The sequence below is a fragment of the Lactuca virosa genome, chromosome 5, assembly GCF_052849685.1.
Source record: "Lactuca virosa cultivar CGN04683 chromosome 5, Lactuca_virosa_CGN04683_v6, whole genome shotgun sequence".
NCBI lineage: Eukaryota > Viridiplantae > Streptophyta > Magnoliopsida > Asterales > Asteraceae > Lactuca > Lactuca virosa.
In genome coordinates, this window is record NC_136430.1 from 56,420,782 (window position 1) to 56,445,328 (window position 24,547).

A 24,547-nucleotide genomic window follows, 5' to 3' on the forward strand; every position below is an offset into this window, starting at 1 on the left:
AACACACAGATTCTTTGGGAATGGCACAAGTGACTATCTCAGACTTAGCCTTTCTCTTGCGTAGAGAAAACTTTTCTGGACTTCCAATGTTGCCATTTCCCATAGAAGGATGGGACATTGATTTTCCAGACAAATTTGCTTGACCAGTGCGCCAAATCATCGCTGATTCGGCAGCAATAAGCAAATAAGTCAAATCAATGAGGGTTACATCGTGGTCCATCACATAGTACTCTCTAATGAACTTACTATATGATTCGGAAAGTGACTGAAAAACCAAGTCAACAGCCAACTTCCTTGAGACATCGACACCCAACATTCCCAATTTATCAATATGCAACTTCATATCCAAGACATGAGCACATACAGACTTTCCATCTTTGTGTCTTTTTTCCAATAGGGCTTGAGTGACCTTGAACTTTTCAAGTCTTCGAACACGTGGGTCAGGGAGAATTATTGTAGGAGGTGGAGGAAGTGAAGTATGATTTCCATTTCCACAATCCAATCGTGGAACATCATCTTCATGTGGAAAACTTTTTCCAACGGATTTAGGAAGACCATAGTTGTCAGACTTTGACATCTACAAAATGGGAGAAATTCAAGTTAGTTGATTGGGTCCTTAATAAAACACCCAAATGAGATATTAAGGCTAGGACCCAACAAAATATTCTACAACTTGGAATAGGGATGTCGTAATCCAAATTGCAGAACATTTGAAGGTAGGTAAATGACGATTTACCAATTTCCACCATGAAAAACGAAAATTGAAGGTTTAAGTTTTAAATGAATTGAAACTCCTAGATCGTTTGAGATTCATTGAACCTTTCAATGGCATGTTTAATCTCGATTATGCCCTTCATTTGTGACTGGGATGCCGAGGATCACAAATAAGGTGTGAATAACCATGCGAATGTACGTGGTGCCCTCAATGTTACAGTCACCTAATCGACGTGCCGGTTAACCACACACGCCCCACTAATTGTCTCGGCAAGGGTACAAAGTGTAATTCCATGGAATTGCATCAAATTCACTTTTTCCTAAAGTAACTAAGATTTGGGAATTTATAAAAGTGTTAGTTACTTCGTATTTCATTATACTTATAATGGAAGGTTGTGTCCTATCCTACCCGTTCGGCTAACGACCCTCCACTAGTCAAGAGTACGGTGGGTAAGAGTGGATACCCATTCAATCGCCATTTTATAGGCAATTTCCTTAAACACCCCTTAGAGACCAGCTTCGTGAATGAGGCCTACTAACGGTAAGACTGACTCTTTACTCATACATATATAATATGTTAAACTTTTAAATGTTATATAGTATAAGGTGTATTTTACACTTTTAAAATACTAGGTGGTCTAATTTAATAAATTATACTTTTAATTTAATTAAATATAAACCAAATCATTATGGATTTATTAACTCTCCTTTAATTATACACTTAATTAACTTAATAAAACCATAAGGGTGTAATTTGAACTTTTCAAAAACTAGGGTTTTAGAATTTAATATTTCAAAATTAAAGTACTTTTAATCAAAATAATCAAATTCCAAAACTTGAGGGCAAGTTTTGAAACTTTTCAAAACTATCTAGATCAAATTACAAATAATTCAATTAATCAAATAATTGGTAATTATCTAAATTTGACCTAATTTAATTTTCACAAGATAATCAAAATTACAAATAATCAAATCTTTATCTAATAAAACAAGTTATTATCTTAATTTTGACAATTATCTTTTATTTTGGTAAGGATAATCACACCAAATCAATAAAAATCAGATTTTATTAATAAAAAAAGTTTATGGTAATTATCCCACAGCCAAATCAGTAAAAATCCCGAGATTTCCTCTGTCTGACCCTTGGACTCGCCGAGTCATGGACTGGACTCGCCGAGTCTGGCTGACTCGTCGAGTTCATCCACTGACTCGCGTATCAGTCAGACAGAGGACCAAAAATTTGATTTTCATGCCAAGAATGATCATACAAGCATCAAATACATCAAACAAACAGCCTAGGCTCGGATACCACTGATGAGTTTTGAGCACTACATCAATCCTATGGTGTACATGCAAACCCGAAAGCTTTGGATCTAGTTTGTCTAATATACATGCAATATTCATCTAAAGCTCATAAACCCTAGATCTAGCATATGATAAACGATATTAACATAAGAATAGGGTTTAGATCTTACCTTGATTGTTATATAGCAATAACAATCTCAAAACCTTCTTGATCTTGACTTCTGAAAGCTTAGTGCCTCAAATGTTGCACCTCTAATGGAGTCACAAACACCATGAGCAACAAGATGACCTAGGAGAGAGGGAGGAGGCACCAAAGACGTCCTAGGGTTTCTCTTAGAAGATTAGGCACGTTTTTGGCTTGCCAAGGGTTCCTTTTATACTTAGGCTATTAGGGTTTTCAACCAGGAAACCCTAATCTGAGTACTTAGGCCTTAAGTAGCCCATTGACTCCCTCCTTAGACGCCTTGGAAGAATTCTAATGGGTTTCCCCATAGATTTCGTCCACTCCAACTTCTATGGAGTCCATCAGCCCAATATTCAACTATCACATAATTGACAGTTCTAGTCCCCTTTATTTAATTAATATCTTTTAGCCATAGAATTAATTCTTATTAATTCTTGACTAATATTAATTAAGCAATATGATTTCTCCTTTAATATATTAATCATATAATATATTAATAAATCATAATTAATCCTCTTTCTCCTTAATTCATCCTATCAGTTGCTATGGTGAAGGCAACCCAAAAGGACCATGCTCACAATCGGGTCAAGTACATACCAAAATAGTTATGGGCTTAGACACCTAATCCAACATATACATCCAACTACCTAACGAAACAACCCATCGCTAGTCGACAAATACCCGATAGAATTAAAACTAAAAAAGGGTTGAACATTAAAACACTTATGGACATTACCATCAGCCTCGCGAAAGAACTCAAAATAGTTCCAAACCTCATTGAAAAAAAAAACCTTAAGAAGAGAGAATACTTCTAAAAAAACTACGTCATAGGTATTATTCCATTAAGATGGTCTCAACCAAGTGCCTTCATATTAAGCACTACCAGTAGAATTTCGGGGACGAAATTTCCTTCAACGGGGGGAGGATGTGACAACCCAGAGAATACGTCCTCAGTTTCCATTGATAGCCAACGTCAAAACACGATAATACAATCTTGAAAATGCCTAATATTTTCAACTATCACCTTATTGACGTCAAACCATAGGCTCAAAAATAAGTGTATGAAAATCCGTTTCACTTTGCGAGCAGGTTAACATACTAAGATTCTACATGCTACCGTGATCCCAAAAATATAAGTTTCGCAACAACGCTACTCAATATGAGGGAACTACAGCTACCGCAATAAATAAAATTCTACCGTACTTGAAAAGTTATAGTGACGAAAAATACAAAGAGAATTGTTGACTTTTGGAAAAAGTAGCTAACTAGGCAATCGTAGTACTATTTAAAGTAGAAATTATAGAGCAAAGAATGCCTAAAATGGAAATCGTATGAGAAAGTTATGATTTTTTATAAAATCATAACAGTAACAAATACTAGTTGAAAAACGGAATTCAAAACCTGCAAAAACAACCAAAAGGAATGTTGTAGAGAACGATGAGATCTACAAGGATATATAAGAGTCGTAGAAAACAGAGTTTGCACATGAGATTTACATACTTTTAAAGATAGGAAAACATCCTCGTGTGCACTCACGCGCCATGCACGGCGCACTTTTTGACACCCCGGTCCTCCAGGATACGAATGACGTGGCCCCATAGGTAGAGGACATGTGTCGGCATCAAGGTGGTTCATGCACATATTACGCGTTGCGCAATGCGCGACATGCAACCCAAACCATCTATAAATAGCAAGTCTCGACTGATCCTTTCTCACACCTCAACACACACGTCTCCCTCTCTTAAAATTGGTGCCAAGGACTCCCGAGCGCTCTCTAGTGTTGACCTTGTGGTTTTTCTACCCTACATCAATGGTTTCATGAATTACAGGTGAGTTCACGGTCCCATTTTCCAAAACTTTTTTTTGGGGGGGGGGGGGGGGAATACTTGTTTAAAATGCAACTTTACATAGTTATATAATAATGCTCATAACAATAGGATGATATTATGTCCGGTAGATACTCTGCCCAAACTATATGAATCCCATCACCAAAATACTAAGGAATACGCTAACATGCTGACATAGGTTAGGAACACAATGAGAGCTAACTTAACGAATTCGACCAAGTAGTTTCACGCTTATGAAACCTGTGAACTCACCAACATTATGTTGACCCCCTCAAAATCACATGTATTCCTTGGTCATTAACAGAAACAAAAGACTATCCAACCAAAGTGTATGGACGACTCTCAGACTACCGAAGAAGATGGTGATTAAGACAATTATCGACATGAAAGTCACTTCCATTAGTCAACATCCCTGAACGTCGTGCCACTTGGTGTTTCTGCCACCAGGCCGAGGGTGTGACAATCTTTATGGATTAAGAGTTAAAAATGGAAATGGCTTAAGAAGGTGCTACACAGGGCATACTCTATGTACGCATGTCGTACCACTATATAGTACATAGATTGGTTACGTATGGCTTATGTCAACTGGGCATTGACAATTGACGTTTTGACCAGTTTGACCTTTGATCAACTATGAGGGGTTGAGGAATTGGAAGGGGAAAATGGTCTTTTTTCCCAAATGGGGATTAGCATTGGCTTTTAGACCTGTTAAGTGGGATATTACCTTAATTGCTAATTAGGGTTTGGTTTTGGATATATTTCGTGGGAGAGACTTCATCACCAGCGGCTTGTGTGTGAGATCTATTCGTTTACCGATCGAGGCGAGTTCTTCCTCACTGTAATCGGGGGTCGAAGGCACCAATACCGTCCTTATGGACTTTGTATGTATCTTGGTATATGAAATATGGCAAGCTGTAGAGATTGGATAGTCGGTAGATTTGTATGATTACATGTTTTGGTGGTTAGTATCTGTTATTTGATTATGTGTATTTGTTGACATATTGTGATGAGTTAGGTTGAGGTAGTTGTGACATCCCCTAATTTCTCGGCCAGAAAAGATCGATTTAATTTATGCTTTTAAAATAAAATCATAGGAATCCTTTTAAAAGATGTTGCGGAATTGGTCCCCAAAACAAAACATGATAAAAGTTTATCAAAACCTTTCTTTAAGAAATATATATTTTTCTTTTATATCAAAACCTCGGGATGTCGTGTTTCGATACAGATCAAAAGCATAAACAAGACATTATAAGCCTTACAACAGTTATTTACAATTACTGGCCTATAATCCAAAAATCTCTCATCATCATCCGACTATGCTCGGGGTCCACTACCTGTAATATAAAAAGCTGAGTGGGTCAGGCTTGAGAGCCTGGTGAGCATATAGGGTTTTCAACCCACAATAATAATAAACTTATTAAATTCACCGATCAACAATAACCCTGATTACCCATTCTCGTTATCCTCACTTTACGTCCCTAAACACCTATCACAAGGGACCTAGCCTAAGGATTATCATCGGGGTGGACACTACTGCTAAGGGGACTCCTCAGCCATACATGTCCTAAAGGCAACCATGAGGGGGATGGAGTATAGCAAATGAACACCCAAGCTCATTAACACCTACAGGTTGCGAGCCTGCCAGCGTTCCACTGGACTGTCTAGAAAAGTCTGTGGTCGTCATCCATACTCCGCTAGATGACTGGATTACAATAACATCGAGGCCTCTCATCATTTTAACACACATCGGCTATTTCGTCTACCCATGTTTTACCCAACATATTTGTAGATAAAACACATATACAGTTTAAAACTTGTATAAAACATCTATTCAACAGTCACTTCAATTAAACAATTAATATAATTACACATAGCACATATTTTATAGAAAATACTTCATATCTAGGTGTAAGATGAAGGTGACTACACACTCACATGATTTAATGATAATCGGGCAGCACTTCGTTTCCTAAAACGATCGTTTCTAATAAAACCTGGAGTTTTATTGAGAAACCGGGCTCTGCGAGGGTCGGGCTTCAAAACCGAAAAGATAATTTTCTCGGGCTTCTCGGGCACTTCGGGACGTGTTTCGGGTGTTTGGTATGATACCGGGGCTTTAGGGGAAGTTGGAATGAAAGAAATATGAGTTTAGGGGTGTAAAATGACAAATTTCCAAATTACCACTGGGGGGTCTCACACCCTTCTATTTATAGGGGCGAGACTTCTGATGCAAGGGCTGAGAAGCGACCAGGTGTCAGCAGATCCGAAGGGAAGGCTGATGGCTCGCACGTGCGAGGGTCCGGGTGTGGGCTTCTGATTGGACCGAGGTCTAGGTCCGAGGGGTGGGAGGTGGCGCCTGCGAAGCTCGGACAGCTGGTGTGACACGCGTCGGTGCGAGGTGAGGCGGCTTCGGATGCGAGGAGTCACCTGGGCACACGTCGGGCCGCAGTTGGACCAACACTTCGGATGCGATGGAGTGTGACACGCCTCGCCAGCTGGCCTCGATGACTCAGCAGTTCGGACACGTGGCGCGCATGGAGCGAAGGTGACGTGGCCGAAGCATGACTATGCGAAATTTCTCGGTTTTAGCATTTTTTCTCGATTTTTGTGCAAAAACTTTTAAAATCCATAACTTTCGCATACGGGCTCCGATTTTTACGTTGTTTGTATGCACGCGTAGGTAAAATTACGCTCTACAACTTTCGTTTAGACTTTGTCGGCTAATTTTGACTTTAATTTTAATATTATTATTTTTTAACAGACCGGGACATGAAATCCGTTAAAAATTCATAACTTCTTCATCTGACGTCCGTTTTCGTCTGTCTTTTTACCGTTGTACTACTATTGATGAGACATTCGATTCTCGTTTAGGTCGTGTCGGCTAAAAATCATTCGATCTAAAATTCGAGTTTTTAGCTGTCTACTGCTAAGCTGAAACTTAGAAAAATCATAACTTCCTCATACGAAGTTAGATTTGGGCGTTCTTTCATACTCTCGGTTTAACGAACACTACGACTTTCGTTTAGATCACTAAGGCTAAAAAGTAGTTTATCAAAAACTCACTTTTTACGTCATTCGGCACCGTGCCGGTTTTGTTGCGAAACTTCGACAGGTCATAACTTATTCGTTATAACTCGGATTTCGGTATTCTTTATATATCCGTAATCCTTGTCACAACCACTACAACTTTCTTAATAGATATCGGCTTTATCTAATATTTATTTTCGACACTCATTTTTATTCTTAATTAATTAAATCCTAATAATTAAGCATAAAACACATAATTCACATAATATTCACATAATTCCTCTTCATTTCTTCAAAATGAGTTACAAAGGTTAACCTAGACTATTATGTCAATATTAATGCCTAGCCTAGAAACACGGGCGTTACAATTCTCTCCCCCTTAGGATGATTCCGTCCCCGGAATCACACATCAACAAACAAATGCGGGTAGCGACTCATCATGTCACTCTCCGTTTCCCAGGTGAGATTTGGCCCATTCGTATGTTTCCAACGCACAAGCACTAAATCGACCATCTTGCGTCGCAACTTCTTAGTCTTACGGTCAACGATAGCTTCAGGTTCTTCAATTAACCTCTTGTTTTTATCCAACCTTAATTCAGAAATTGGAATTATGTCGGGCACATCTCCCGTGAACTTTCTCAAATAACACACATGAAAGGTGTTATGAATACTCTCTAGTTCTTCCGGTAATTCTAGCTTGTAAGCTTGATTCCTGATCCTCTAAAGAACTTTAAACGGTCCAATAAACCTTGGACTCAATTTTCCCCTCTTACCAAATCTTATAAGTACCTTCCACGGCGAGACCTTAAGTAAAACCGAATCTCCAACTTCGAATGATATCGGTTGTCTTTTCTTGTCAGCATAGCTCTTTTGACGATCTTGAGCAGCTAACATCCTTTCCCTAATTACTTTCAACTTTTCAGCAGTCTGATGGACTATTTCAAGTCCCATAAACTGATTTTCCCCAGCTTCCAGCCAACATGACGGCGTTCGACACTTTTCTCCATACAAAGCGTAATAAGGTGCCATCTTGATGCTCGAGTGGAAACTATTATTATAGGAAAATTCTACTAGAGGTAAGTGTTCATCCTAGTTTCCTTGGAATTCCAGGGTACATGCTCTCAGCATATCCTCCAGTGTTTGAATTGTTCGTTCGCTCTGACCATCGGTTTGCGGATGGTAAGTTGTACTCAAACACAACTTGGTACCCAATTCCTCTTGTAGACTCCTCCAAAACCTTGAGGTAAAACGGCTGTCACGATCTGATACAATCGTTAACGGAACACCATGAAGCCTCACAATTTCCTTCACGTAAGAATTCGCAAGTTTATCCATAGACCATTTCTCGTTGGCTGCTATGAAATGCGCACTCTTAGTGAAGCGATCAACGACCACCCAAATCATGTCGTGACCGTTCCTTGTTCTGGGCAGTTTAGTCACAAAATCCCTGGTGATGTCTTCCCATTTACCCATGGGTACAGGTAAAGGCTCTAAACTCCCATACGGTTTCTGATGTTGTGCCTTAACCCTAGCACATGTTACACACTCGGCCACATACTTAGCAACATCGAGCTTCATCGTCGGCCACCAGTAATAGGGTTTTAGATCCCTATACATTTTTGTACTGCCGGGATGAATGGAGTACATGGTCTTGTGAGCTTCTTCCATCAGAAGATCTCTTACTCCTCCCGTCTTAGGTACCAAAATCCTATCTTGGAATACCTTCAACCCTTGGTTGTTTGTACAGAATACTAACGTTTTGCCCAAACGTTCTTCCTTTCGGTAATTTTTCTCTAAAGCTTCCTCTTGAGCTTTCTTTATACTTTCCACAATTGTCGAGACAACTTCAATTCTCAACGCTCTTGGCCTTTTCTTTTCAAGGTTTACCTTCCGACTGAGAGCATCAGCAACAACATTTGCTTTACCAGGGTGGTAAAGTATCTCACACTCGTAGTTCTTGAGTAACTCTAGCCAGCGCCGTTGCCTCATGTTCAATTCCTTCTGATTAAAGAGATATTGAAGACTCTTATGATCAGTGAAAAGTTTGCATTTAGTGCCATAAAGATAGTGCCTCCATATCTTTAAGGCGAATACTACCGCTGCCAACTCCTGATCATGAGTGGGGTAGTTCTTTTCATGCTCTTTTAATTGCCTCGATGCATATGCTATCACTTTATCCCTTTGGGTCAGAACACAACCCAACCCAACTCCAGATGCATCGCTATAAACTGCGAAGTCATCAACTCCTTCAGGCAAAGAAAGAATCGGTGCTTCACACAATTTCTTCTTTAACTTCTCGAAAGCTTCCTTATGCTTCTCATTCCAAGTATAAGTAGCTCCTTTGTGGGTCAAAGCTGTTAATGGAGTCACGATTGAAGCAAAGCCTTGGATAAATCTTCGATAATATCCAGCTAATCCTAAAAAGCTTCGAATCTCCGTAGGACTTTTTGGTTGTTCCCACTTCATCACAGCTTCAATCTTTGCTAGGTCAACCATTATCCCATCTTGGTTAACCACATGACCTAAAAATTGGACTTCTTGAATCCAAAATTCACATTTGGAGAACTTTGCATACAGCTTCTCCTTTTTCAGAACTTCTAGCACTTCACGCAGATGCTTGTCATGCTCCTGCTTGCTTTTTGAATAAATCAAAATATTATCTATGAACACTATCACGGATTTATCAAGGTATGGTTTACAAACCATGTTCATCAAATCCATGAAAGCTGCTGGAGCATTGGTTAGTCCGAACGACATAACCAAAAACTCATAGTGTCCATATCTTGTTCTGAACGCAGTCTTCTCAATATCCTGCTCTCTTACCTTTAGCTGATGATATCTTGACCTCATATCGATCTTCGAGAAATAGCTCGAACCTTGCAACTGATCGAACAAGTCATCAATCCTTGGCAACGGGTACTTGTTCTTTATTGTTGCCTTATTCAGCTCTCTGTAATCGATGCACATTCTCATGCTCCCATCTTTCTTTTTTACGAATAACACCGGAGCTCCCCAGGGTGATGAACTAGGTTGAATAAAACCTTTGTCTAATCATTCCTGAAGTTGTGTCATAATCTCTTTCATCTCTGTTGGTGCTAATCGATACGGTGCTTTTGCTATTGGCGTCATTCCTGGTAACAAGTCGATACGGAATTCTACTTATCGATCAGGGGGCAATCCGGGAAGATCTTCGGGAAAGACTTCCGGATAGTCACACACCACCGGAATATTCTACACCTCCTTCTTTTCCTTCTTAGCATCGATCACGAACGCTAGATATGATGTACATCCCTTGGCCAAACACTTTCTGGCTTTCATTAGGGAAATGATTCCAGAGTTTACTCTGCGTTTGTCTCCATACACCATAAACGACTCTTTCCCTGGTGGTTTTACTTTTACTATCTTCTTTCTACACAATATTTCGGCATCATTGGCGCTAAGCCAATACATTCCTAGAACTATGTCGAAACCATTTAACTCGATAGGTAATAATTCCTCGTGGAACTTATTCTCATTCAAGTCAATGAGGATGTTTTTCATACGATGGCTAACAGGCATAAACTTGCCACTAGCAACCTCGACTATTAAAGCATTAACTAGTCTATCTACAGGCAACGCTAGTTTTCTACCAAATTCATGCGAAATAAAGGAGTAATTGGCTCCAGAATCAAACAAAATTTGGGCAGGCAATTCGTTTACGAGAAAGGTACCTGAAGCGACATCGTCTTCTTCTTTCGCAGCTTCAAGTGTCATCTGAAAGGCTCTCGCCTTCGGCTTTGGTGGAAGATTGGGCTTTGCTGCATCCTTCTTCTTCGGACAGTCTTTCAAAACGTGCCCTTATTCGTTACATCCAAAGCATACCCTCTTGTTGGACGGACACTCATTGGCATAATGCCCAATATTTCCACGTTTGTAGCAAGTCACCTCCTCACTACATTTCCCAGAGTTCTTTTTCTTGCACTTTTCACACCATTTCACTTCGCCTCCTCCTCTTCCTCCAAACTTCTTACACTTTGAAAATTTGCTTTTCTTGTTGGAACCTGAAGTTCCTTCAAACTTTATCTTTTCGCCAACTTCTGCCCTCTCCAGACCCTTCTCTCTGATCTGAGTCTCAACATTCTTAGCAGCCCAGATGGCGGCTTTCAAAGTGGTTGCTTGCTTGACCATCAGACCAAAGTCCGCTGGTAATCCGAGGGCAAACTTGTTGACCTTGGAGAGTTCATTCGGAACTAGATAAGGAACAAGCTTCATATTTTCCGTAAAACTAGCAGCGTATTCAGTAACGTTCATCTTTCCCTTCTTCAAATTCTGGAACTCATTATTGATTTCCAGAAGATCTTGCTCAGAGCAGTATTGCAATTTCAATTGTACCACAAAGTCTTCCCAAGACATATTGCTAGCTTCTCCCTTGGGCATCGAATCAGCTAGTAACTTCCACCAGCTTAATACACCAGATTTTAACAGAGGAATTGCAAGTGCGGTCTTCTGTTTGTTGCTGCACTCACAACTTTCAAACATTGTCTCCATTTCGGAGATCCAATTCATGACTTCCACCAGTGTCGGGCTTCCAGATAGACACGGTGGTTTGGATGCCATGAAATCTTTGTATTTGCATCCACGTCCATCACCTCCTCCATCCTGGTTGTTTTGTCTAACTATCGGTGGGTTGGCTTGACCAAGAGTCCCACTGTAGTTCCCTCCTTCTGATTGCCCTTCATTCAATTCGGGCTGTTCAACAGGTATCGTAGTTTCTTCCCTATTCTGTTGTAGTAATCGCGTTGTCTCCTCCATTTGGCGATCCAACATCATCTGCATCATTGCTTGTACCCCATCCATCGTCATTGGCTCAGGTGCAAATCCTGCAACAGGTACTTGCTCAAGTACTTGGGGTTGAGGTTGTTGATTCCTGTTTCCGTTTGCATTTCCAACTCCACTGCGAGTTCTTGCCATTATAATCTATATACCGAATAAGGCAAATTTAGGTCTTTATCCTCGATAGATATTTAAATTCTCCTTATCACTCCGAAACGTTTATATGTTAGTTCTAATATCGTAATCGTACGCTTAAAATCCTACAAACATAAGGTTTCCAAATCCGGTCGGCAACAGACCATAGATCCGAACAAATAATGGTATATATGGCAAACATATAACATTTAGCACATAAAAGCATTTTAGGCATCTTTCCTAAAATAAACTAGTGCTCGTGTCTAAAATATGGAAGACACTCATCTCACAATCATCACTTAGCATTCTAAGTTTAAGTCTAGAAATCCTACAATTTCTTAGTTCGCTTAAACTAATGCTCTGATACCAACTGTGACATCCCCTAATTTCTCGGCTAGAAAAGACCGATTTAATTTATGCTTTTAAAATAAAATCAGAGGAATCCTTTTAAAAGATGTTGCGGAATTGGTCCCCAAAACAAAACATGATAAAAGTTTATCAAAACCTTTCTTTAAGAAATATATATTTTCCTTTTATATCAAAACCTCGAGATGTCGTGTTCCGATACAGATCAAAAGCATAAACAAGACATTATAAGCCTTACAACAGTTATTTACAACTACTGGCCTATAATCCAAAAATATCTCATCATCATCCGACTATGCTCGGGGTCCACTACCTGTAATATAAAAAGCTGAGTGGGTCAGGCTTGGGAGCCTGGTGAGCATATAGGGTTTTCAACCCACAATAATAATAAACTTATTAAATTCACCGATCAACAATAACCCTGATTACCCATTCCCGTTATCCTCACTTTACGTCCCTAAACACCTATCACAAGGGACCTAGCCTAAGGATTATCATCGGGGTGGACACTACTGCTGAGGGGACTCCTCAGCCATACATGTCCTAAAGGCAACCATGAGGGGGATGGAGTACAACAAATGAACACCCAAGCTCATTAACACCTACAAGTTGCGAGCCTGCCAGCGTTCCACTGGGCTGTCTAGAAAAGTCTGTGGTCGTCATCCATACTCCGCTAGATGATTGGATCACAATAACATCGAGGCCTCTCATCATTTTAACACACATCGGCTATTTCGTCTACCCATGTTTTACCCAACATATTTGTAGATAAAATACATATATACAGTTTAAAACTTGTATAAAACATCTATTCAACAGTCACTTCAATTAAACAATTAATATAATTACACATAGCACGTATTTTATAGAAAATACTTCATATCTAGGTGTAAGATGAAGGTGACTACACACTCACTAATAAAACCTGGAGTTTTATTTAGAAACCGGGCTCTGCGAGGGTCGGGCTTCAAAACCGAAAAGATAATTTTCTCGGGCTTCTCGGGCACTTCGGGACGTGTTTCGGGTGTTTGGTATGATACCGGGGCTTTGGGGGAAGTTGGAAAGAAAGAAATATGAGTTTAGGGGTGTAAAATGACAAATTTCCAAATTACCACTGGGGGGTCTCACACCCTTCTATTTATAGGGGCGAGGCTTCTGATCCAAGGGCTGAGAAGCGACCATGTGTCAGCAGATCCGAAGGGAAGGCTGATGGCTCGCACGTGCGAGAGTCCATGTGTGGGCTTCTGATTGGACCGAGGTCTAGGTCCGAGGGGTGGGAGGTGGCGCCTGCGAAGCTCGGACAGCTGGTGCGACACGCGTCGGTGCGAGGTGAGGCGGCTTCGGCTGGGCACGCGTCGGACCGCGGTTGGACCAACACTTCGGATGTGATGGAGTGTGACACGCCTCGCCAGCTGGCCTCGATTACTCAACAGTTCGGACACGTGACGCGCATGGAGCGAAGGTGACGTGGCCGAAGCATGACTATGCGAAATTTCTCGGTTTTAGCATTTTTTCTCGATTTTTGTGCAAAAACTTCTAAAATCAATAACTTTCGCATACGGGCTCCGTTTTTTACGTTCTTTATATGCACGCGTAGGTAAAATTAAGTTCTAGAACTTTCGTTTAGACTTCGTCGGATAATTTTGACTTTAATTTTAATATTATTATTTTTTAACAGACCGGGACAGGAAATCCGTTAAAAATTCATAACTTCTTCATCCGACGTCCGTTTTCGTCTGTCTTTTTACCGTTGTACTACTATTGACGAGATCTATTGCTAAGCTGAAATTTAGAAAAATCATAACTTCTTCATGCGAAGTCAGATTTGGACGTTCTTTTTATACATACTCTCGGTTTAACGAACACTACGACTTTCGTTTAGATCACTAAGGCTAAAAAGTAGTTTATCAAAAACTCACTTTTTACGTCATTCGGCACCGTGCCGGTTTTGTTGCGAAACTTCGACAGGTCATAACTTCTTCGTTATAACTCGGATTTCGGTATTCTTTATATATCTGTAATCCTTGTCACGACCACTACAACTTTCTTAATAGATATCGGCTTTATCTAATATTTATTTTCGACCCTCATTTTTATTCTTAATTAATTAAATCCTAATAATTAAGCATAAAACACATAATTCACATAATATTCACATAATTCCTCTTCATTTCTTCAAAATGAGTTACAAAGGTTAACCTAGACTATTATGTCAATATTAATGCCTAGCCTAGAAACACGGGCGTTACAGCAGTCATGTTTTGTGTTGAAGGCCAAGATACCCGGGGCGGTCCGGATAGACTGTAGGCCTTTCGAGGCGGTCTATTCAGGCCGTAGGCCCGTAGAACGGTCCAGATAAGTTGTAGGCCTTGCGAGGCGGTCCATTCAGGCTGAAGGCTCATATATGCATGTTGTTTTCTGTTTGGTTGTGTGTAGTATTTTGGGGGAACTCACTAAGGTTTGGCTTACAGTTTGATGTCATGATTTCAGGTATATCAGATGATCGTGGCAAGGCAAAGGCGTGATTGTGCACATCATCCTAAGATTTGTCTTGAGAGATGTTTTTGGATACTCTTATTTAATAACTATGTTTTGGAAACAATGTTTTTTATGACTTATGAATTATAAAATGGTTTTGAAAAATGAAATTTTTTACTATGATTTTTGGGATGTTATAGTTATAGAACAAAGTTTTCTAATCTCTAGCCAAAAAGTTGGAAAATTACGAAAAATTTTTAAAACCTTGAGAATTTTGAGCACTTTGAAAATTTTCAAAAACAATGAAAATTCTAAACATTATGAAAGATTTGAAAATTTCAACAACCTTGAAAATTCCAAACCTTGGTTTACATCCAGACACACTGTTGTATGTCCAAATCCCTTAAACTAAGGCTCTGATACCAACTTGTAACACCCTGATTCCCAGAAAGATTAAAGATCTGTTTGGACCCAATTAAAAGTCGATAATAAGATATCATTCATAAAAATCATTTCGTTTGGTGTTACACAAAACATTGTCATTGAGAGTAAATAGTGGAAGACTTTATATTTTCAATGTAGTTTTACAATTGTAATGTGGTTGCTACTACAGTCAAGATGGATCCTTCTCTAATAATCCTGAAAAATATTAATAACAGTAAGCGAAATCGCTTAGTGAGCCTACACAACACTCACCCATTATATTAACCATATACATCCAAATAGGTTCACATAACATATGAATCCTAATATATATACTGGATACACTAAGGTGGATTTATCACACATCCACGTCATGATCAATGGAAGACTAAATCACAAATCGCGTCATGATCGTTATAAGGAAGACTGATCACACATCGTGTCATGATTATCCTCCCCTTAACTGATTCCACGAATGATATCCCCAGTTAGTCCATCCCTTTCACCTATACCTCTATTTGAAGATTGTTCACACTAGCGACACGGTCGTCTTCCGCCTAACTGATTTTGCGAATGATATCCTTAGTTAGTCCATCCCTCTTACATATTCCACTCTTGAGCAGCTAATTGCGGTTCAACTGGCGAGTAGACATGCCAAACACATCTTAACCTATAATACTAGGGAAATGATTCGTACACAACATTTTTTTCCATATACAATAAATTGTGCTTTATAAAGTTGTACAATACAACATTTAAAAACACAATTTGTTATGTACGGATCAACTCCTATAATACTATATATGATTAATAACTATGGAATCTAGTAACTAATAACGTGATCCTTCATTAATACCATTTATACTTTCATAATAATGACAATGGAAGTACTCTATATCCATTTATACTTAAGCAAAAGTATAACTTACTCGATTGTCGAATGACTCGGAAAACTGCGAGCCTAACTTCGACGCTTAATCATTTTCTTGTTGGTTCCTTCAAACGTTTCAGTGTTTCGCTAACGATACTCGAGAACGAGCACTCAAATCTCGAGGACTGAGATCTCGAGGGAAAAAGAGAGATTTTTCAGAGAGAAAGGGATGAGAAATGAAGAGACTTAAAGTTGTATTTATAGGGACCAAAAAATACCGAAGCGTCGTGCCCAGGAAGGGGACGTGTTGTGTCCGTGAGATGTGTTGAAATCTTTTCCATGTGTCTTACTCTGCGACACATGTTCTGTCACCCCTCTTGTCGACGTAAGCGTAGGAGACTTACCGCCGCATAATTCGATTTTGGTCATATCTTCATTTGGGCATAACTTTCTTATAGGAACTCCGTTTTTGAAGTTTTTTATATTACGGAATCGTCTTTGAATGAACTGCAACTTTTCTTTAGATTACTTTGGCTAAAAAGTAACATATGTTCACTTTGAAATTTTATAAAGAAACATTTATATTTTATTATCTTTAAAAACCAAAAGAAACGTTTCAAAAAGTATTTAAGGTTAACCTTTCAATAAACTATATGCTTAATTAAACTTTGCATTTCTTTATATATACAATTTTTTAACAAATAGAATAATATATTAAAGTTAGTGGGTTGTTAGTTTTATAGAAAACTACAAATTCGTTCCCCGACGTCTCCTTTATTGATTTTTCCCTTTCATTTTGAATGTTTGGGTATCTGGGCTTTGAGCCATTAACATTAACCAAGGTTCTAAAACACTGTCATGACCTCAAGGTTTCTATTTGTAGTCAAGTTTTAAGAAAATATCGTCTTAAGTCATATATGTATATAAAAATGAAAAATAGTATAAAATATATATAATTATTAATTATATACAAAATTATCGTCTTAAGTCACGCCTTACAAACAACGTGGTTCGCCATAACTTGAAAAAAACTTGAGATTTCACATTGCTACCAAGTCAGGGTCGTACACTATTTAGAACATTGACATTAACTATATATTTGTTAAAGAGTTTTTTTTTTTCTTTTAATTATTTGTAAAGACATCAAACATAAAATGGGAGATACTATATAGGCATAAATCTTGAGTAATTCAAAATCTTAACACGAGTTATTACTCATTTAACTTAAAATTTAAATGTTCTCACTTCTTATCTTTCTATCCTTATTACATTTTTTCTATTGTTACTCTCTTTTTTTTCTAGTTCTTTTAACATCAAGTCGTGTGACGTAAAAAAAATAAGTTATTTTCGCATACTCTTATTTGGGTTCTCGGCCAAGTGTTGCCACTTCCTGCTTTTGCAAGGATAGTGAAAGAGGAGTCGCTCTTTGGACGATATTCTAAGATACCGAATACTTGAACACTTTGAACCGTACCATACCTGATAAACCATAATTCCGTTGGGTTCTCTTTCCCATATGTGACATGTGTATCAATAACACTTTTTTTACATAAAAGGTCAATCTTGTACTATCTTTTCCTTTTCCTTTTCTTTTTTATTCCTTTTCCAAAAGGCCCAATAAGTTAATTGAACATTTTCGATTAAACCAAAGATACATCAACATCATATAAAGTTTAAACTGCTAGAAAAGATCTAAAACAATGCTTCCTAAAAGTTTGAATTTATATATATCATAAGTTTCTTAGACACAAAATTTTAAATCAAAAATATTTAACAACATAATTTACCTTACCACGTGAATATCATGATTTCGGCTTAAAAATCATAGTTTCACCAACAAAATAATATTTTCTATTGTGTAACTAAGGTATATGATATCGTCACTCACCCTACTGTAGCACGGTGTTGATGTGGCACATCGGCCCGATGGGAACACCATGCCGCCCTGCCACCCTAGGCGGCCTTGTCAAGGGAAGACCCAACCATGACTATTGCACTGCTATTTTCCTCTTTTCCATGTACATTATGCATTAAGACTTCTCCATTGCTCCTAAAAAGTTTAAATATTTGTATAACATATTGTGAAAGATGGGGAGGAAAGTGTGTGACACTGACGTGGAAGTGATTGGTAGAAAGTAAAAATGAATATAACATATAGCCTAAACATGTTACATAATCAAAATGCACTATGGATTAAGGTTGTCAAAGTTATACATAATCGTTTTGGTCGTTTAGGTCAATTTGGCAATAAGCCTTAGACTAGAGGGATGTGGGGTAATCTAGTCAAAGTGTTTGATCAATTGCATGGTCTTAATATTATTACTCATGATTCAATCTTTATAAGGTTGGGGGATAGTACTGGTACATTTTTTGGAAGGATGTTTGGCTTACTAATAGTAGGCTTAAAGATGTTTTTCCTAGAATTTATGAGCTTGAGATGTACAAAGATTGTTTGGTAGCTGGTCGTTGGTCGTGATACAATTGGGTATGGGGTGGTGGAGAGAGGTGTGCGGTCGGGTAGAAGCTGAGAAATTCGATGGTATGGTGACTACTATTGTTGTGGTGGCCGTGGGAGCTGGTCTGAATCCTTGGGAGTCGGATTTTGCTCTAGATGGTGTGTTCTCGGTTAGTAATACAAGAAAAGTGATTTATGAAAGCAGGTTACATGCGGTTCGATTAGTACACGATGTTCTAAATATATTATGATCAAGATTAATGTGATGATGAGGCGTATTCTTCTGAATTCCATTCCTACCAGAACCAATTGGGCTAATCAGGAATTGACATGCCTTCCTCGTTATGTTCTTGTGGGAGTGCTATTGAGGATTCTAATGATGTTTTTATATTTTTTTGTTGGTGATTTGTATCACTAATATTATTTAAGTGTAATGGGATTAATTTGTTGATCAATGTTACTTTGATAAATATTAAACAAGTTAGGGGCGGCGTGGAGTGCATATTTGTTTAAGTTTGTCTTAGTTGAAAGTATACTGCTATTTAGGGGGAAAGCCCCTAAACGGACGGGGTCCAAGGGGCAGAGCCCTTAACTGGGGTCGGAAATTTTCGGAAATTTTTTATTTAGGTTAAGTCGCTTTCTTAAAAATGCATCAAAAATATGAATTTTAGAAAATAAACTCGATTTTGTGATCCAAGTTTTAAACCTGATTTTAAGTTAGTTTATGACTGTTTATGACAGTTTATGTGACTGTTTTTGGACAGGAAGTTACATTCATGAAACTTTCATATAGGGGTGAGCATTTGGACATGTGGACTTGACCGGACCCGTGAACCGGACCGAACCGGACCAGAACGGACCGGTTTTTTGGACTCCCGAGCCGGTTCTCAGTTCTAGGATTTGAGCAAAACCGGTTCGGTTTTTTTACCGGTTCGGTCCGGCCGGTTCTAGGTAAAAACCGGTTTTGGACCAGCTTATTTATTAAAAAAAATGTATTTTGTAAAATTCTTTAAAATAAGCATATATCATTCGTTTTAAGTTGGATTGACATGTGGTTTTTCCAACGTGTAATTTAGAGTTTGTAGATGATTTTAGACTATAATTTTGTTGTTTATGGTGATATATTCGATGAGTTACAATCATTCAAAGATGAGATATCAAAGCTGAAATATTTCAGCTTTTCAGTAAAAATTTAAACTTTTGTATTCTGTGAAATTCTTTAAATAAGCATATCTCATTTGTTTTAGGTCGTATTGACATGCGGTTTTTTTCAACGTGTAACTTAGAGTTTCTAGATGATTATAGACTATAATTTTATTGTTTTTGGTATTATATTCGATCAGTTACAATCCTTCAAAGATGAGATATCAAAGCTGAAATATTTAAGCTTTTCAGCAAGAAATTTAAACTTTTGTATTCTGTGAAATTCTTTAAACAAACATATCTTATTAGTCTTAAGTCGGATTGATATGCAGTTTTTTCCAACATGTAATTTAGAGTTTTATAGATGATTTTAGACAATAATTTTGTTGTGTTTTGTCTTATATTCGATGAGTTACAATCCTTCAAAGATGAGATATCAAAGCTGAAATATTTTAGCTTTTTAGCAGGAGATTTAAACTTTTATATTCTGTGAAAGTTTTTAAACAATAATATCTCATTCATTTTAAGTCGGATCTTCATGCGGTTTTTTCTAACATGTAATTTAGAATTTTAAGATGATTTTAGACTATAATTTTGTTGTTTTTAGATTATATTCGATGAGTTACAATCCTTCAAAGATGAGATATTAAAGCTGTAATATTTTAGCTTTTCAGCAAGAAATTTTAACTTTTGAATTCTATGAAATTCTTTAAACAAGCATATCTTATTTGTTTTAAGTCAAATTGACATGCGGTTTTTTCTAACGTGTAATTTAGAGTTTGTAGATGAGTTTAGACTATAATTTTGTTGTTTGGGTGTTATATTCAATGAGATACAACCCTTCAAACAAATGGAATAAAGTATAAACAATCAAAGTTCGACCGGTCCAAACGGCACAAGAAATGGAAACATATTCATTTTTATAAGTTGTACCGTATCAAACCCAAAAGATATTCATTTTAAAGAGTTGTAACGTATCAAACCCAACAACATATTCGTGTTAACGAGTTGTATCAAACCCAAAAAGGTGTTTTAACAAGTTGTATTGTATGCATGTAAAGTTGTACCGGTCCAAACGGGTCCAAGAACTAGAAAACTCGGACCTTGACCTGGACCCGGTAAGTCTCATCTGGTCCGGTCCATGGTCCACAATATTCTTCGAAACCAGTCCGGTCCAAGAGTCGGTCTGGTCCGGTTCGGTCCAAGTGCTCACCCCTACTGTAATATGTCAGTTTTAAGACAGGAAGTTAGTTTCGTGTTATATGATCATTTTTGAAATCAATTTGGTACACACAATATCATATCATCTTCTGCACTTTCTCTTCTAGGAACAGTGAATTTTATCCAATTGGAGATTTTCAAGTGTACTCTCGAAATGATTTAATCTGAAAGTGTTTCACAACTCTCATTGATCCAAGCATTCTATTACCCTGTTTTTCTAACATTTTGTGATGTTACAATTTAAGTGTGGTCATCTATTGCTAGGTGGGTTGGTCTTACGTTTCCTCCCCGTGTCAATATTGTAGATCTTATGTCTTGAATGGAAACGATGGCATTGCATAAAATGAAAAGATAATCCTTGCAGGTCATTATTCTCAAAACCATTTGGATGTTATGGTGGTTTAGGAACAACGTAATTTCAGAAGAGTTCTATTCTTGAAAGGATTGTCATTAAGTCATTCGAATGATTTACTTCTAGGAACAAGAAAATTTAGATTCATTGGAACTTGTGGTTACAAAACCCGTTGATGCATATTTCTTTGCAATTCTTTGCTAGCCACCTGTTAGTTGTTTGAAAAAATCTATAAGCTATTCAGAAAAAAAAATCAAACCATCTCTATAATTAGTAAAACTTTTAATATCATGATATAATAAGAAGTAAATTTAAAGTATAATAGTAGTTTAAAATTAACAATAAGTAGGATGTTATATAAATAAATTATATGAGAAATTTCGTTGCAGTTTCCTATAAATTATTCTGATAATAACATTAGGGTTAACTTCTATACTTACACATATAATAACATTATATAATACGTGTTTTTTTTTCAAATGAAGGTATTCTAAGTATTTAACTAATAAAAATTTTTCATGCTTAACATGGCCGGCCCAAGGCATATTCAAAGTGTGCCCTTGAACAGGGCCCACTGAAATCTAGGGCACAGATATTTCTTGGCTTTTGTATTAGCTTAGGTTATGTATCAGGTAGAAAAACAGAACGACACAGGCTAGAATATAAGTGGGAATCAGAAGTTTTTTGGGAAGAAAACAACACTTAGGTTCCTTCAATCTAGGTGATAGTGATTACAATTTAAGTATTTGGAACAAGTTAATGATGCCATCGATTGATCAAATCATCGTCAAGCTCCTTGGCAACGGTTTCTTTCTTTCACTCTTTGCTTGAAATCAGAAAAATCATTCAAATGAAAACCTTCGATCTTCAAACATCAGAAAAATTTCAGACCCATTAAGTTCTTACTTTTTTATTTCATAAATCTTCCAAATGATAAGGAAATAAAAATTCTTCAATTGTTGGTAGGAAGGTGCTGAAAATTAGAATTCGAGTCAGCCTCTTTGGGACAAAAATCAGATGGTACTATACACTTTTTTTGTCTATCTGATACATATTTTGTATTGTAATAATTTATGTTTTTTTTTTCTTGAATTATGATTTTTTCTTGAATTTATTTTTCTTTTTTCTTGAATTCATATTTGTTTCAAAAGAAGAAATCAGAATTGAAACTAGAAGGAAATCAGACTTCCATAAGCAAAATCCGTCATTCCATATTTTTATTGAATTTATGCTCCTGTTTTCTTGAATTCAAAAACAAGATCTATCAATCCAATTTCAAGGGTTCGAAGTTTTTGATGTTGTGTTGTGTGAAGTGTTAAAAATCAAAAGATAAATTTCTGATTTCTATTTTTTTATTAGAAGAAAATGAGACTTTCACTCTACAGATTGTGTAATATAACATTCTAATTGCTCATTTTTTCTTTATGATTCATTTTGGATTTTTTGTTATAGATTTGTAGACTACATAAATGTTAAAACTTTACTACTTAGTGTTTAAATAGTAACTATTAGAATGATATAATCTGAAAAATTGAGTAATATTAGAAGGATGGTTGTTTTAAGTAGAAGAAAAAAATTATGTATTATTTTGAATCAAATTTTAATTTATGTATTTTGTAATAGAATATGAATTAGTAAAATCGTATTGCTTAAATTTTTATGTATTTTAAGTTTTAGAGCATATTTTTGGTTAAGTTGCACACGGCCTCCGAAATCTCCAGGCCGGCCCTGATGCTTAAACACAGTTTCTTTAATGTAGGGCTCTTTGATAGCGTATTAACTAAAAATTTAAGAGAAAGACTCTTTTTCTTCGTACGACAATAAAGACATTAAAAACAAACTAGGAAGAAGCTAATCAAAGTCAGAAATTACATCAAGCATGTAACACCCCGTTTATTATGTAAATAAATAGATAAAGATTAATAAATGAACCCTGGCCTTAAAATCCAGAATATTTAGTAGGGCATTGGTTTTGGGAGCCAAAAGTTATTATTTGGATTATTCGTGGGTTAAAGTGTAAATTCGAGACTTATTTTGTAAATATTGATGAAGGCAGGGGCTCCGTGGTAATTATTGGGACTTAATTTAGAGGAAAAAGAGAGGGGAAGTCTGAATATGTCATAATTGAGAGTTGGGGGTTAAAAAGGTAAATTATGGATTAGTTTTGTAAAGATTTTAGAAGATGGGGGCTGTTTAGTAAAATCCAGACTTGTTTTGTAAAGGAATTCAAGGGGCAGGGTTTAAATGGTAATTTGTAAACTTCTTTTGTAAAGATTAGAGATGGGAGGGGCTGGAGGTTTCAATCCTCATGAAGTTTGTATGGGACACGGGTATTAAACCCGTTACCTTCTCCATGCCAAACCCTAAACCTAAGGAAACCTCTTCAGCCGCCATGTGAGAACTCCAACCGCCGCCTGCCTTCCTCTTCGCCATTGAAACGTCATCGGACGTCAAGAGAGGACCGCCATACATGAAGTGCTACCACCACCCGACTCCCCCTCGTTCTCCTATCTGTTGAATCTCCGATCGACTGCCGACGTCCAAGCCGTTATCAGAGCCGTTGTTGCTCCAGTTGCCGACGAGGACGCCAACAGGCGCCTTCTCTCCGCCGTGACGCTGTTGCTGTCATCGTGGTTTGTGTCGTCGTCGTCGCCCATGTTATTAAAGGGGCCATCCAAGAACAAGCAAATGGACTAGAATAATTTAATGGGCTTTAGGGTAAGGCCCATGTGAGGGATTTGGGCCCAATTTGGAAAATTGGGCCACAAATAATCCATAGTTTGGGCCTTAATGGTTATATGAAATTGGGTCATATGTTGGGCCTTGAACCATAGTTGGACTTTTGGGCCTTTGGTTTGGGCCTTGGGCTTGAATCAAGCCAAGTTAGGGGCGGAGTAGTCTTTTGCCCCCAAGCATGGACTTATGGTTATGTATTGGAACCCAATTATTAATTGGGTGTTATTTTGATGTTGACAGTTCGGGAACCCGTCATCCAGCAGCTGGGGATTGGGTCTGCGGGACTTCGGCAGTGTGAGGTGAGTTACCTTCCAGTAGAAGTGGGTCTAAGGCCATAATGTCGGCCCACTAGTAGGAGTTGTTTGTTAGATGATTTTCTTTGTGATAATTATCTGGTATGCTCTTATCTGTTATGTTTGTGTGCTAGGATGCTATGTGATACATGTTAGTAGTAGTAGGGGTGAAATAGTTCCCGGAT